At 37.7% G+C, this 14,325-nt stretch overlaps 1 protein-coding gene across 7 annotated transcripts in view; it reads right to left on the bottom strand.

The window, feature by feature from the left end:
* Positions 1-14,325, bottom strand: part of LOC308613799 (uncharacterized protein) — a 366,445-nt gene that overhangs the window by 197,630 nt on the left and 154,490 nt on the right. For 5 of the 7 annotated variants that reach the window (XR_014015317.1, XR_014015318.1, XR_014015319.1 and 2 more), the window contains one exon: positions 11,622-11,717. The exons of the other annotated variants lie outside the window; for them this stretch is intronic. The gene's annotated coding sequence lies outside the window, so the exon portion shown is untranslated. The remainder of the gene's footprint in view (positions 1-11,621; positions 11,718-14,325) is intronic. 7 annotated transcript variants of the gene reach the window in all.

Raw genomic sequence — 14,325 nt, 5'->3', positions numbered from 1 at the left:
TTTATAACAACATTTCATGCAATTGTTAGCCCCTTAACAAAAAATGACTACTATGAAAACTGGAAAAAGGAAAATGTTCAAATTACTACTCAATGTTTACCAAACCAAGCACAAAGAAAGTAAACATCACTAAGACTTTCTAATGTAAACGAAATCCTTAGCAGGAAATACATTCGTTTTCAAATCACTAACCCATGCATAATGGACCCCACCTACACACACTTTCTTTTTTCCATATACATCAACAGATAATGCAGAATTCGTGTTTTACAACCTAAAGATCAGGCTGTAAACATAACATAAGAATAACGTATGCCAAGCAAAAGGCTTATTGTCATAAAATTTAAAAGTCCCTAAAGGATAAAAATGAATGACCAAATACATGCCTACCTCCATTCCCTCAAGAAATAACAATAAAAGAGAAATGGGAGAAGAAACAATAATATATGAGAGATGCCAACAAAACTCTGAAAGATGGAAAACCAATGCATAACTAAAAACTGATTTAGCAAACTGGAGAAAGCTGAAACCTAACTGGCAGGGATAAGGGGAAAATCCAGGAATAGGCTAGGAAGAAGCAAGTCTATTCATGGTGCAGAATTCCAGAAAGGATTTCTACATAAAGGATGAAGCTCAAAACAAAAGGAACTGGTTTTAGAGTCTGTCTAAACAACCAATTCCCTAACCCAATAACTGGGTATTTTACCAGCATAAGTCTGGAGTTTATTAAATGAGAGGATTTGACCAGGCATAACTGAGACTAGGAATGAATCTCTATACTAAAAGTATGGGTCCATCAAGTTAACAGTAGACTGCCAGCCCCCTTCAGACTTACAGACTACATGATTCTTTACTGGAGAAACTGACCAAATGAAAGTAAAGATCAGTAGAAACTGACATTTGAGAACTCTCAACGAAATGTCACAAGCCAAGCTCATCATCCATAGGAGAACACCAGAAACACCAGCCCCAATGATAGGGACAGAGTAAAGGACAAAGTAGGTGATTAAACAGTTAATCCCACAAGGAGATTGTAAGTAAAGAAAAAAGAACGGGAGACCCCTGCAAGTTAATGAACACTCAAGAAAGCAGGTTTGCTTAAGGAGAAAACCAAGCAGGCCTGCTCAGCAACTAAACCATAAAACAGAAACATGAGACAAGGCCCAAAACAAGAAAACAATGGTGGCATGAGACCCACATCCCACCCAGCAAGCTCAGTACGTTAATGATTCCTAGGACATGCTCCTCTGCACACACTAAAGACAAAAGCACAAGGAAAAGGTGACATTATACTGAAACCTGAGATGATTTACCATATTTTAGTATATGTTACCGCCTTTTTGCTCATTTCCAGTGCACTGTGACAGTCCTGGTTTGACTAGTAGGGACAAGAAAACTCCCCCACCCAACATGGAGGAGGAATTGATGATGGAAGCTTGATGTCTACTGAAGAATGAGGAAGAACGTGGTCTTCTCTCCCTCCCTACCTTTCCCTTGATTATAAAACTCTAGCCCACTAAATTCTCAGCGCGGCACCCTCTTGCCCACCCACCTGTAAGCCTCTCACGCGTCCTATTCTAATAAGTCACTTCTTGTATCTATCACTCTGCCTTTCTGAATTCTTTCTGCACTGAGACATAAAGAACCGGAGCTCCTCGGAGCACCCCAAAACACATTTCAGTGGTTTCACCACCATGCACACAGAACTTTTAATCAACTGTAAGACAGAGTATTACCACAAAAAAAAGAACATCGTAATTACAAAAGGGACAATTTATCATGAAGACATGGCAATTATGAATGTATATGCACCTCAAAATACATTAAGCAAAAATAGAATTACGGAAAGAAAAGGACAATGCATGATTAGAGGAGAAGATTTTCACATCCCATCTCAGTAACTGACACAATAATTAAACCAAAAAAAAAAAAAAAATCAGGGAAGAAAAATCAGGAAAGACACAGAAGATCTAAAAAGCACTATCAACTACCTTGACCTAACTGACATTCACAGAAAATCTAACAACTGAAGAATACACATTCCTTTCAAATGCATGTTACATTACCAACATAGACCACATGGTGTGCTATAAATTAAGTCTCGATAAATTTAAAAGGATTGAAATCACACAGAGTATATTCTCTGACTACAATGGAATTAAATTAGAAATCAACAAGATATCTAGGAAAATTCCAAATATAAGGAAATTGAGCAACACAGCTCTAAAGAGTTCATGGATCAAAGATGAAATCAAAAAGCAAACTAGAAAATATTTTGAACTGAAAGGCAACAACAGTAACAAAAATCAAAACTTGTGGAATGCAGCTAAAACAGTACTTAGAGGAAAACTTAAAACTCTAAGTGCTTAATATAAGAAGATAAGAAAGATCTACCAAAATGACCTGAGGTTCCACCTTAAGAAACAATGAAAAGAAGAGCAAACTAAACTCAAAACAGAAGGAAATAATAATAACAAGATAATGAAATAGAAAACATACAGGCAAGAGATAAAATTAATAAAGTCAAAGGCTGGGTTTTAAAATTATCATCAAAACTGAAAAACTTCTAGTTATACCAATCAAGAAAAAAAAGACAAAACACAAATCACCAATATCAGAAATGAAAAAAACATATATTAGCAGAGATGTTACAGACATTTAAGAGGATAAGATAATATGATGTATAACTTTATGCCAACTAACTCAACAACTTACATGAAATGGACACATTTCTTAAAAAAATAAAACCTATCAAAATTGACACAAGAAGGAACAGAAAATCTAACTAGTCCTATCTCTTTTCAAGAAACTGAATCTGTTATCAAAAATATTCCCCTAGTCCTATCTCTTTTCAAGAAACTGAATCTGTTATCAAAAATATTCCCCAAAAAACCCACTCCAATTCCAGATGATTTCACTGATGAATTCTAACATACATTCAAGAAAGAAATTTAACTTTTTCAGAAAATAGAGGAGATCACTGCACAACTCATTTTACAAGACTAGCATAACACTAATACTAAAACCTGCCAAAGATATAACAAAAAACAAAAATTACAGACTCACGTCCCTTCTGAATATAGACACAAAAATTTTTAACAAAGTTTTAGCAAATTAAATTCAATAATATATTTAAAAGGTACATTATGAGCACATACAGTTTATCCCAAGAATGCAAGACTGTTTTAACATTTGAAAATCAATGTAACAAATAAAGAAGAAAACCACAGGATCAGTTCAATAGATGCAGAAAAGGTATCTGACAAAATCCAACAACCATCATGACAAAAACTCTCTACAAACTAGGAAGATTAGAGAATCTCCTCAGGGACTTCGCTGGTGGTCCAGTGAGTAAGACTCAACGCTCCCAATTCAGGGGGGCCCAGGTTCAATCCACTGTAGGGGAACTAGACCCTGAATGCATGCCACAACCAAGAGTTTGCATGCAGCAACGAAGAAGTCCGCATGTTGCAACTAAAAGAGAATCTCCTCAAACTGATGAAGGACAACTACCCCAAAAACCTAAAACCAATATCACACTCAAAGGCGAAAGACTGCATTGTTTTTCCCTGAGATGAAGAATAAGGCAAGAATGCTCACATTTACCACTTTCTAGTCAATGCTATACTGGAGGTTCCAGCCACTGAAATAAGGCAAGAAAAATAAATAAAAGGCATAAAGATCAAAAAGGAAAAAGTAAAACTTATTTGAAGATCCTATGATCATTCTTGTAGAAAATTCCAAGGAATCCACAAAACAACTACTAGAACTAATATATGAATTTAGCAAGATGGCAGAATATACAGTTGATGTAAAAAATCAAGTATGTTCTTACTAGCAGCAATTAGAAAACAAACTTTTATTTTTAAATCCTACTCATGGGCGTACAAATAGTGGTATATATTGAGAAACACACACACACACAAACATATATGTGTATCTCCCCACAAAGTCAGGGAATAAACAAAGAAAGATGACAACACAGAATCCAGAAAATAACAGATCCTCAAAGAAGAAAACCCAAGGGAATCCCCAAGATGGCAGTAAATCCAAAATGGAAGCTCTGTGGAGGCTCAACAATAAGCAGTTCAGAACCAGCAGGACACAGAGCTCTGGGAGAGACAGAGGCAAGAGAAAACTGGAACTGACGGATGCCCTAACAAGTTTTAACATTTAAGTCTTTACAGTTCCATCAGAATGCTTAGAGCAAAATTAGCACTTAATCAATAGACAGCTAAGCAAATTAAAAACAAAGTAACCACTATCTCTGAGGGGGAAAAGTTGAAGAAAGAATAAGTAATCACTGCATACTCTCTGTCAAGGTCATCAATATTCAAATGATAATACTGTAAGTACTGAATGATGGCCTAACCAAAAGTTAGATAAAACTGTCGTTGGGAGAATGGGGAAAGGGTAGTTGGGGAGCTAAATCATCACCTTCTGTAGGAAGATGTCAAAACATAATGTTTAGAATTGAAAACTCAAGCTGAAGGAGTAAAAATAAATTATTTAGATATAGGACAATAAATGCCAAAAGAACTAGCTTAAAAAAAAAACAAAAAAAAAACCTTGAAAATGATTGCCTCTGAAGAGAGGTAGAAAGGTTGGAGCACAGAATTTTTTCTTTTCAAGGCTGTATTAGTATTAACTATTTTACTTACTATTTAAACAAGGCATATTATTGCTTTGTTTTTTGGGGTTTTTTTTGCGGTACGCGGGCCTCTCACTGCTGTGGCCTCTCCCGTTGCGGAGCACAGGCTCCGAATGCGCAGGCCCAGTGGCCATGGCTCACGGGCCCAGCCGCTCCGCGGCATGTGGGATCTTCCCAGACCGGGGCACGAACCCGCGTCCCCTGCATCGGCAGGCGGACTCTCAACCACTGCGCCACCAGGGAAGCCCTGAAGCATTCTAATTAAATACATAATATTAATATAACTGTCTAAGAAAACACTTAAGGGAACTCTACAGATAGTTTCTAAAGAAGACTCCATCCTGTGGGGCAGTTCCTCATTAAAGATATAGGCAGCCCATGTGCTCATTCCTATGTTTGTAATCTGTGATTATACAACTTAACATTACAGTCACCCCAGGCCATTCTGCATTTAAAGAGATGTGTTTACGGTCATATCCTGCCAAACAACCACAATACACTTAACCTCAGTTCAACCACTGCTTGAATGAACTTGCTAGGATCACACTGCAATACAGATGCAAAACAAATATTACGCCAAGGAATGTGATGTTCACATTATTGAAAAAAGAGGGAAATACTTATATAATGCCTCTTAGTCTCTAGGGCAGAATGTACGTGAGTATTTAAATTCTAAAAGCTGGAAATCTAAATACGGAACATGGATAAAAATAACAAATTCTTAATTTTGGAAAAAGAAATGAATTCTTCTGAAGGGTGGAGTATGTTATCTCAGAAAGCAGCTCCAACTAGGTGGCAATAAAGGACAATGTTGCCTCTGGATCTATCCAAGCAAATTAGTAAGTCTAGAAACAGAAGAAAAAAATGAATCTGAGAACATTTTTTAAAGGTATTGTTCAGAGTAGATTACATTAGATTATTGCTATGAATCCACTTGCATTATCAATAGCAACCAAAAGTCACTACCACCCAATCGCTTCCTGTGATCTAAACCCACCTTGGGATGCCAGACTAATTCTTAGCGAACAAGTCCTCGCCGGAAGGTGAGCCAATGCACTCATTCAGTCAATGACCAAATATGTGTTGGCCCAAAATATTTCCTTCAGAAAAAGGCTTATAAATTAAAAACTAGGAATGAGACAGTATGATAATGTCTTAACTCTGATTTATCATGTTTTCTGACTTCCTAATAAAATACAGACTTCAGCCTGTAAGGCCAAGAATCCACCAAAAGATCTATTTCAACTGTTCAGCCACCATATTTCACACTTGAACAGGGGAGTCACACTAAGGAGACCGAGGAAGGGATAAGGAGCTAACACTCACCATTAGTGGGCTCCGACTATGCACGTAGACCTCAGTTTCATTTTATCATTCAAGCAAGTTGTAACACAAGAGTACACAAAGACTATATGTGAAACTGTATCTCTGCTACAAGTCCATTTATAATGATCACTATTGAGAAATAACCACTCCTGGCCCCTTAAATTAACACTTAATTATGCCTAGAATAAATTTATAAGAACATGTATTTCAGTGTGTTTAAAAAACTCCGAGGCTGCCTTCTGGTACTTTCATCAATAATTTTAATCTTTCATTTGTCATGAATAAACAAACCCTTCCGGAAATGTTCTCCTTATTACTCAAGGTAAGGAAAGTATTACTAGAATTCCATTTCGCACGTCATCTAGACCACCACTGCCAAATTTCTCGCAAGTATATCTTGTTCACACTAATGTTTCTCAGGATTGATGGCTGATTAAGTATAAAGTGAACTATTTTACCAGTGAGGAAAAAGCATTATTTTATCAAGGTCACTGTTGGATAATAAAATAGAATTCAAGATCACTTTCCCATTTAGTAGACTTTTTCACTCCAAAACACCATCCTTACTATCAATATCAAATTCAATAAGCAAGCACTTGCCTTTATAATGTTACATCAATAGACTGCTTTTATTATACATACTTTCTACAAAATGGATACTCCAGAGCATGAACCATTTCTGTATATGTTAAATTATTACTGGTATTAAACAGTAAAATATACAAATATAACTAATTTAGAAAGTAAACTGTGATACCATAGATACAAAGTACCATCTCTGATTCAGCGAAATCCTGACATCAAAACAGGAAGCAGGACCTCTGAATCCTATATCCATAAATAACCTTGGACAAGTGAGTTGACCCCTCTGATTCTCCATTTCTATATGCTTTACCTGGAGAACACCACCCACTTACTGAGAGAAAGAAGTGAGACCATGGATATAATAAGCTCTCAGGACAGCACCCACATAAGTAAGTACTGGCCATTGTTGTTGTGCTGTTTTTACTGGAGGGAAAGTATGTAGTAATCACACCCAAAAGAGTTAAACTTAAGCAATACACATACTAGTCTTTAAAAGTCTATCCAACGGCTTCCCTGGTGGCGCAGTGGTTGAGAGTCCGCCTGCCGATGCAGGGTACACAGGTTCGTGCCCCGGTCCGGGAAGATCCCACATGCCGCGGAGTGGCTAGGCCCGTGAGCCATGGCCACTGGGCCTGCGCATTCGGAGCCTGTGCTCCGCAACGGGAGAGACCACAACAGTGAGAGGCCCGCATACCGCAAAAAAAAAAAAAAAAAAAAAAAAAGTCTATCCAAACAGTGAAATAAGAATACCACAAAAATAAAACAAAATATACAAGAACATATGAAAAAGTTATCCAAGGTCTAGTGTATTTTACCATGATTTTTTTTTATGAACTCGTAGTTGTATTCTGACTTGAGTAGAGAATGTCTAAGATTTCATACATAAATCATTTACTACTTCACCTCCCAGTATCTTGAAAACAGAATAAATCTTTTAATAAGAATAAACTAATATTTTAATAAGAGCTCAGAATGTTAGTCAGCATTTTTTATAAAAGTAAAAAAGTGGAAAACAGGCTAAATGTCCATCAACTTGAAAATGTATGAAAAAATATGCAGCTATAAAAAGAATAAGAGGGACTTATATATCCTAATATGGAATGATCTAAGACATGTCAAGTTTTTGAAAAAAAACATATAAAGACTCTATGTTAAGACAACCGAAAAAATAACTTACGTTACATACATACATATTTATGCACTTAAACGCATACACCAAGGATTCAAAGTATGTGACTAATAGTAACCTCTTGGTTTTACTCTGCATAATCCTGTTATTTGACTATTTCAGTGAGACTCTATTTATACATTACTTGTGTAATTTATGAACCCCCAGGAAAGCGAGCCAATAAATACACTAGGCTAAAATCAAGTAAAAATAAGTTTTAGACAGCACTTCATAGTTTACAAAAGGATTTTGTAATCCTTTCAATAAATCCTTTAACACATAATCTAATTTGATCCCCACAACAGCTTCTAGAATTTAAGGTAGTATCCTTCCTTTACAAGTGAGAACAGACTCAAGTATTTATTAATCCACAGTTAGTAAATGCAGAGCCAAAACGGAAACATGGTCTCCTGACTTTAAATTCAGTGTTGAGTTTCTTGTGCTACAGTCCCTCCGTAAATTGAAATGCTGACATCTATACCTAGGCTCTCTAAACCGCTGTAGTGCTTCCCTTCTCATGAAAACTCAGTGTGGAGGTAAAGGCATTAGAGTGGGAGTCATCCTGGGTTCCAGTCTTGACTACACCACCACTAAGACTTCACAGTAAGTCAAACCTTCGACCATGATTCTTGTGGCCGCAGGTAAGATTCAACAGTGATACTTTTAAAAAATACTAATACCCAGGACTAACCTCCAGAGATAGGACTTAATTGGTCTGGGGCATTAGTACCTTTATTAAAAGCTCCCCTGGTTATTCTAAGGTGTAGCTTGGTTAAGACCAGAGCTTAAGACTTAAATGTTATTATCTGATAAAAATAAAAGATATTAAAAATCACATGCTATGGGGCTTCCCTGATGGCACAGTGGTTAAGAATCCACCTGCCAGGGCTTCCCTGGTGGCGCAGTGGTTGAGAATCTGCCTGCCAATGCAGGGGACACGGGTTCAAGCCCTGGTCTGGAAGGATCCCACATGCCACAGAGCAACTAGGCCCGTAAGCCACAACTACTGAGCCTGCGCGTCTGGAGCTTGTGCTCCACAACAAGAGAGGCCGCAACAGTGAGAGAACCACGCACCGCGATGAAGAGTGGCCCCTGCTCCCCGCAACTGGAGAAAGCCCTCGCACAGAAATGAAGACCCAACACAGCCAAAAATAAATAAATAAATAAATTTTTTTAAAAAAAAAGAATCTGCCTGCCATTGCAGAGGACATGGCTTCAAGCCCTGCTCCAGGAGGATCCCACATGCCGCGGAGCATCTAAGTCCATGTGCCACAACTGCTGAGCCTGTGCTCTAGAGCCTGCGAGCCACAACTACTGAGCCTGCGCGCCTAGAGCCCGTGCTCCGCAACAAGAGAAGCCACTGCAGTGAGAAGCCCACACACCACAACGAAGAGTAGCCCCCGCCTGCTGCAACTAGAGAAAGCCCGCGCGAGGCAACAAAGACACAACACAGCCAAAAATAAATAAATTAAATAAATAATAAAAATAAATAAAATAAAACTAGTGAATTAAAAATTCACATGCTACGTACTTCCCAGAGTTGAAATGAGGGATGAAAGTTATCATATATGGGAAAGCCTCATGTAAACAATAAAATGCCTTCACACCTGTAACGGATTGCTATTTATTCCTTCCAACAGGTAGCACATCTTGTGTACCAGGCATGTGATGGGATGGAGAGGAAAGGCATCATCTTCAGGAAGCTGGGAAGCTGCCATGTCCTCAAATTACAGCCAAGCAGGTGGTGGTGACCAGCCCAGCCTTGGGGTATGAAGGTGTGTAGGGGTAATGGTGGGAAGAGGGCTTAGAAAGGACAGTGCAGAGGAGACCCTTGAGCTAGATCTTGGCATTCTAGACAGGGGGCACATCACACCCAGGCAAGTGATTCAGGATGGCCAGAGGTCCTCAGAGAGAGCTCTCAGGACCCTGGGAATCCTTGAGACCCTTTCAGGGAATCTGTGAGGGTAAAACTATTTTAATAATAATACTAAGACACATCACCACCAAAAAATTAGAAACAATTCAAATGTCTTCCAACTGTTAAATAGACAAACATATTCATCTGTTTCTCTACGTATGAATATAAATATTCATACATTGGAGTAAGATAGTCATTAAAAGGAACAAATTAGTGATACACACAACAGCATGGATGAATCTCAAATGCACTGTGTTAAATGAAAGAAGCCAGATTCAAAAGGTTACAGACTGTACAATTCCATTTACATGACATCTGAGCAAAAGCAAAACCACAGAGCTAGAAAACAGGTCAGAGGGTGCTGAGGCTAGGGGTAGGGGAACATTTTGGGGTGATGGAAATGTTCTTTATCTTCATTGTGATTACACAGCCATGCACGTTTGTCAAAACCCAGAGAACTATACATTAAAAAGGGTGGACTACACTGTATATAAGTTATACCTCAATAAATTGAACTTTTAAAAATAATACCATGCTGCTGTTTGCCTTTTTCACTCTCATGCTCTTATAAGTGTTTTCCAGAAGCTGTATGACTTGATGATGTCATCACTCTGCACGAAGGGAACGTAAGCTTGTATATTCTTGCATTTTAAACTTTTCTCCATTTTAATTTCGAATAAATAGTGATAGATATAATCAACAAAAACAAAAGTTCCCTTGGGGCTTTAATAATGTTTAACAGCATAAAAGGTGTCTGAGACCAAAAGTTTGAGAACCACTGCCATAGGTAATAGGGAGGCCCTAACGTGTTCAAGCAGAAAGTAATGGGATCCAACTTTACAAAGAGTGGTGCAGAGAAATTAGTTAAGAAGCTACTACAAAGGTCTGCGTAAGGCTGATACCAGATGTACTGGAAAGAAATTATGTCCACACATCATCTGTAGCTAGTTATAAATCCCAAGCCAACTTCTCTCTACTGAGCTGCCTCTTTGTTGGTGTGTTAATGTTTTGCTAAATAATTCCTTTAACTAGTAATATAGTTAGGAAACTAAATCTGCACCAAGAGCCATCCTACAATGCATTACTAAGTGATTTCTGCATTATTCACTCAATTGCCATTGTCCCTCTTCAAACGATGCCAACAACTTAAAGCTGAGTTTTACATATTTTAAACTTGAGAAGTAACCATGCTAAAGAGGTACAAAAATTAACTTAGAAGTGGTTCAATATCTCAAAATCAATTAGGAAAATTAGGCAACTGATTAAAAATCCAATTTATTACTTCTCGGAAATGTACTTTCATTTGTAACCAGAAACACTATGGCAATCCCAACTCAGCACAATTTTTCCTACGCCATGTGTTTTTTTCGAATTTGGGTTGGGGGGGGCGGTGTTGTGTGTTTGGTTTTGCTTTTGGGTTTGGTTTTGGTCTGCACAGTTCCCCTTCTTCCTAGAGAAAACTCATTTCTAAATACTAGCCCTATCCAAATTATTTTGAGTACAGATCTTTTTTCTATAATCTTCTCATGCCCAGAACTCTTATAGTACTTCGGGATGCCACAGAGATAGAAAAATTAATCTTAAAACCATCCATGTCTTTAAGCTTTAAAATAGAAAACAGACAGACAAACAGATGACAGAATGATCAATCCATCATAGGCAGGAAGTAGTAGGTATCAGAAAGATGATTTCCTTCCCCTAAAAAAAACCTTAGTTTTATAAGCCATTTTGAATGAACATGTGCATGTGTTTCTAATCGTCATCACATATTGCTTCTCTAACTGCTTTAAGTAGCCAGCCCTTTGACACCTCTTAGGTCATCCCAAACAGGTGGAAACTTGTCTGGAGAATTCAATTTCCCACCTTTTAAAAAATTCACGTATACTTCTATTCATGTGAAAGGGGGTAGGGGAACCCCAAACTTGGCCAAGGGAGCCGTGTATTACTAAGAGAAAGTAAAACTCAATCCTTACCTGAAAGTACAGTCCTTCTCATCTATCTCTTATACAAAAATCTTGGGAAATTAGTTTACAGTCAGTCCTACAGGAGATTCAAAGTTGAAACTGAACCTATGGATTGAAAAGGGGAAATAATTAATGTGAACCACATGTATAATGAAGACAAAAACCTCAATTTAATCAAAGACGAAATTTCCGTACACTTGTTAAAGCCAAATGGTTTCTGCAGGAACCCTGTTCTCTGTGACTCAAATCCAAAATGGAAAACGTGGGTGGTTCTTCCTGTCTTACCATTAAGAGTCAGCCAATTGGCTGCTGAAGTTTTCACACAACTTAAGCTCAAACGCTAGCCTCCCATCTGCTCTAATACTGTCATACCTTAGTGAAATGAAAGAGGCATAAAGGCTTTCTTCAGCCTCAACTCAGTCTTTAACGGGGTACCTTGGGCTTATTCTGTCTAGACCGTATGTGAGCACACTGCCAAGTTCTTCAAAACTTCAAATCCAGAAGATGTGAAAAATGAGAGCTAAATCACAAACTAATTCAGGGGCCGTAAAGCTATCTCTCACTTCAGAGCTATGATTTCTGAAAAATGACTCTCTTGGATACTACGCTATAGTAGCTATTTGAGGAGCTGGGGCTCTGGCCTGGTTATCTTCACCATAGCTGCATTTCTTTGCCACTCACTATCTGCCAAGTCATGCCTGCCAACAGATACCATTCTTGAACTTCTAAACATATAACTCTGCCAGACTGGGATATGAATCCAGTAATTCTGTAGGGTATAGAAATACCCTCTCCACCCAGCACTAGTAAACTAGCTAGTGTGACACAGACAACTGAAACCACACACAACAGCACAACTTCAAGGTGATACTAGCATGGCAAGACAAGCACAAGGGCCTCCCGACCTTGACACCTGCAATCAAAGGAAAATCTGCAAACACCAGACAATAAAAATTCAGATAGACTCCAAGTTCCAGTTCCTTAAGATTGCAGGCCCAATTTGAAAGTTCCTCATGTCTTAGGAGGTGGTCTGAAAATTGCCAAGAAGCTCACAGAATCCACCCTGCTTAGCAGAGAAGAGCTTGCTATGAGCCACCAGTGACCATTCAGCAAGTTCTTGCATAATAATGCCTCTAGAGTCACATAGGAAAACCCACTGACCAGACTAAACCAATGGGCACTGGTTCCCAAAGTATTCATCTTGAGGAAACTTCTGTGTGGAGACAATGAACAACTTGAAATATGAACACTCTTTGTACATTTAAATTTTAGAAAATGTGTGTTTGGAGGCACTAAGCACATTACGAGCAAATAAAGATTCATAAGTTCTTAGAGCTGGAAGAGACCTCAATACTCCATTATCACTGTGAAACTCTCACTTCACCAATAAGATTAAATCACAATCTCCTGACCACCAGTCTAGTGCTCTTCCTTTTACATCCTACTCTCTAATTAGTTGTGGAAACAATATTTTGGAGCATATTAACATCAAGTTATGACTCCCCCGACCGCGTAATAAATATCTCATTTAACCATGTGTTACAAAAGAAACAATTAACATGAAAGATCAAGAAGTAAAAACCTTCAGAGTATTCCCTGCTGGGGAAGGATAGGGTGGGGTTGATTGTCTTTCTCCATATAAGTATAGTCTAATTTTATGGTCAGGAAAAAATCTGTACAAATTATATATACAAACCATCTCTCTCTTTAAAAACTGATCCCTTCCAAACCAGTATCTTTAGCAAAAAGATACAAATCATATCTTACTTCATTTACACAGAATGTTGAAATGACAAAAATAGCAATGCTATCTTCTCAAGTTGAGGTTTAAAATATTTTCTAAATATTTTCACTGCACTATAATTAGTTTCCCCAATATATTTACCTTCAGAACAGATCAAGTAGAGCTATTTCCCTGTTGTAGTTTTCTTTAAAACTCTGATTTTTTTTAACACTTCTAAGGTAATAATAACCTAAGGTGTTCTTTCATTCTGTTCATTTCCTCAAATTCCAAATGACGATTCCTCAAATAAGCACACTTTTTGCAAAAAAAAAAAAAAAAAGCCTACACACATAAAAAGAGGACATAAATAATTTGAATAAGATAAAGTATCTGTATAAATTTTTGAAATTTTTAAGATAAAATATAAATCTCTAAACAAATTCATAATTGCTCCATGGGTTACCTCCAAAGACAGGTTTATACACTCCTCTCCTATTAAGGATACTTCAATGAAAATTTGTGACAAAAATTAGTACCAACTCTGCCATTCATTAGTTGTGTGATATTGGGCAAATCATTTAAGCTTTGGGCTTAAGCTTATATAAAAAGTCAGAATACTTGATTTCTAAGGTATTTTCTAGGTCTCTTAACATCTTCCTAATACATTAAGCATCATCTTTATTTCCCTTGAATTTCTAAAGTCAAATATCTCTTTAAATAATAAAAATGAGCATTTATAAACTACATTACGTCCTAGAACTTCCTAGGAGGCTGCCACCAGCATAGCAAAGTGACAATTTCAGAACAGTCTAGACTTTATCTGCACGAAATGTATCTCCTTGTCTCATGGTTTAGCTTTTCCGAAAAGGTTCAGAAACGTACTTTCACATCTGGAAGACTCTACCGAAGCATCTTCCACTCTGCAGAGACTTCTAATTCCCTCCTCTTCCCTCCCCTATTGCCTCAGTACCCCAAGTCTCTGAAACCTGC

This window comes from Mesoplodon bidens (genome assembly GCF_964165515.1).
Source record: "Mesoplodon bidens genome assembly, chromosome: 3".
Taxonomy (NCBI): Eukaryota; Metazoa; Chordata; class Mammalia; order Artiodactyla; family Ziphiidae; genus Mesoplodon; species Mesoplodon bidens.
The sequence above is the reverse complement of the archived record's forward strand: the minus strand, read 5'-3'. Positions and strand labels throughout refer to the sequence as shown.